The sequence below is a fragment of the Phyllobates terribilis genome, unplaced genomic scaffold (assembly GCF_046119375.1).
Source record: "Phyllobates terribilis strain yellow unplaced genomic scaffold, ASM4611937v1 Scaffold_2537__1_contigs__length_125425, whole genome shotgun sequence".
Lineage (NCBI taxonomy): Eukaryota > Metazoa > Chordata > Amphibia > Anura > Dendrobatidae > Phyllobates > Phyllobates terribilis.
This window is the reverse complement of record NW_027365294.1, coordinates 110,001-112,500: the sequence shown is the minus strand read 5'-3', so window position 1 is coordinate 112,500 and position 2,500 is coordinate 110,001.

Genomic DNA, 2,500 nt, shown 5'->3' with positions numbered 1-2,500 from the left:
AGTCGTTTTTGGCAAAATTTCTGACTTTTTGAAAATTTCACAATTTTGTGAAAACTTCCACAAAATGAGGTTCTAGTATGTTAGAGGGCATCCCAGGAGGGCTCCAAAAGTGTGGGTAAAATATATATCCCACAGGGGGAAAATTGAAAAAAAGTTGAAAAAAAAAATTTTTGGGGACTTAGAAAATTTTCACACATGTGTCAGACTTCCAGAGAGGGGAGCATGTCAGTGCGCGCATCCGATTTCAGTTCCAGAGCGATTCGCGCGATGAGTCCTTGATACTTAGTCGTTTTTGCAAAATTTCTGACTTTTTGGAAAATTTCACAATTTTGTGAAAACTTCCACAAAATGAGGTTCTAGTATGTTAGAGGGCATCCCAGGAGGGCTCCAAAAGTGTGGGTAAAATATATATCCCACAGGGGGAAAATTGAAAAAAAGTTGAAAAAAAAAATTTTTGGGGACTTAGAAAATTTTTCAACTTTTGTCAGACTTCCAGACAGGGGAGCGTGTCAGTGCGCGCATCCGATTTCAGTTCCAGAGCGATTCGCGCGATGAGTCCTTGATACTTAGTCGTTTTTGGCAAAATTTCTGACTTTTTGAAAATTTCACAATTTTGTGAAAACTTCCACAAAATGAGGTTCTAGTATGTTAGAGGGCATCCCAGGAGGGCTCCAAAAGTGTGGGTAAAATATATATCCCACAGGGGGAAAATTGAAAAAAAGTTGAAAAAAAAAATTTTTGGGGACTTAGAAAATTTTCACACATGTGTCAGACTTCCAGAGAGGGGAGCATGTCAGTGCGCGCATCCGATTTCAGTTCCAGAGCGATTCGCGCGATGAGTCCTTGATACTTAGTCGTTTTTGCAAAATTTCTGACTTTTTGGAAAATTTCACAATTTTGTGAAAACTTCCACAAAATGAGGTTCTAGTATGTTAGAGGGCATCCCAGGAGGGCTCCAAAAGTGTGGGTAAAATATATATCCCACAGGGGGAAAATTGAAAAAAAGTTGAAAAAAAAAATTTTTGGGGACTTAGAAAATTTTTCAACTTTTGTCAGACTTCCAGACAGGGGAGCGTGTCAGTGCGCGCATCCGATTTCAGTTCCAGAGCGATTCGCGCGATGAGTCCTTGATACTTAGTCGTTTTTGCAAAATTTCTGACTTTTTGGAAAATTTCACAATTTTGTGAAAACTTCCACAAAATGAGGTTCTAGTATGTTAGAGGGCATCCCAGGAGGGCTCCAAAAGTGTGGGTAAAATATATATCCCACAGGGGGAAAATTGAAAAAAAGTTGAAAAAAAAAATTTTTGGGGACTTAGAAAATTTTTCAACTTGTGTCAGACTTCCAGAGAGGGGAGCATGTCAGTGCGCGCATCCGATTTCAGTTCCAGAGCGATTCGCGCGATGAGTCCTTGATACTTAGTCGTTTTCAGAAGTCACAATTTTGACTTCCAGGACCCGCAAAACGTTTGTAAATTGAGCCCGCTCCCCAGTTCCAAGCGTTTTGAGGTGTCCCCGGTTGCAGTAATGCAGCCTGCCCACTAGATGTCGCAAAAGAGACAAAAAGTGAAAAAGAACCAGAATGAGGAAATTCCAGGGAGCCGAATCCGCCTGACAGTTCCAGGCGATCGGGCACTTTTTTGCATGCGTCCCTAAAGTGGGTATAGGGTGACACTCCATGCAAAGACCCAGTTTTGCACACCACCGGCAGAATATATGAGAGAGAGGTACCTCTCAGCCCCGACACATTTTGACTCATTTAAGCTGGTTTTCACCTCCGTAGGCCTGGGTATGCGTTTTGGCTATGAGTCCCTGTTCGGCTGGAGGTCTGCACCTTGGCTGAACCCAGGCTTCCGCAGCTGCGTGGGGGGACTTTTGCCGGTCGCCTATCCCAAGTCAGAGAGGTGTTCCTGGGTTGAAGTGAGCCTGGCCAGACCCCCCCGCGGGCCCTGGTTCTCCACATGGGGGCGCCGTCAAGGCTAAAATCTGGATTTTTAGGCCGAGGAGAGGCTCCATGAGGGCGGATGCTTTTGTGGCTTCGACCCCAGTGCTGTTCCACATCCAGTACCCCCCCGCAAGGGCGCCTGTACCCGAGTCGCGCTTCCAGGACTCGTGGGCACGTATCTCCCGACGACAGGGGTTTGCAGCCTCCGTACTTGGGCAAGTCCCTACATGCACCCCTGCTCTTCCTCCGATCGATCTGGCGCAGCGCTCCCGGGTGGGGAGGTGGCGCCGCTCGCTCGGCCCGGGCTTTGGAGCCCGCGCTGGCTTAAGGTGAGCGGTCCCCTTCCTCCTCTACCCCCGGGCTTCCGACACCTATCTTTGGGCGCGCATGCCGGCCTCGCCTCCCGTCTGCGGAGGTGGCCGAGCCGTGGGGAGTTTGACCCGAACCGAGCGAAGGCAGTGGTCCGACGACCCGTACGGGCGAACGGCGGGGCGCCCACCCAGCCAGGCGTGGGGGCCCGTCGTCCGAATCGCTCCCTGTGCGGGGAAGCACAGCG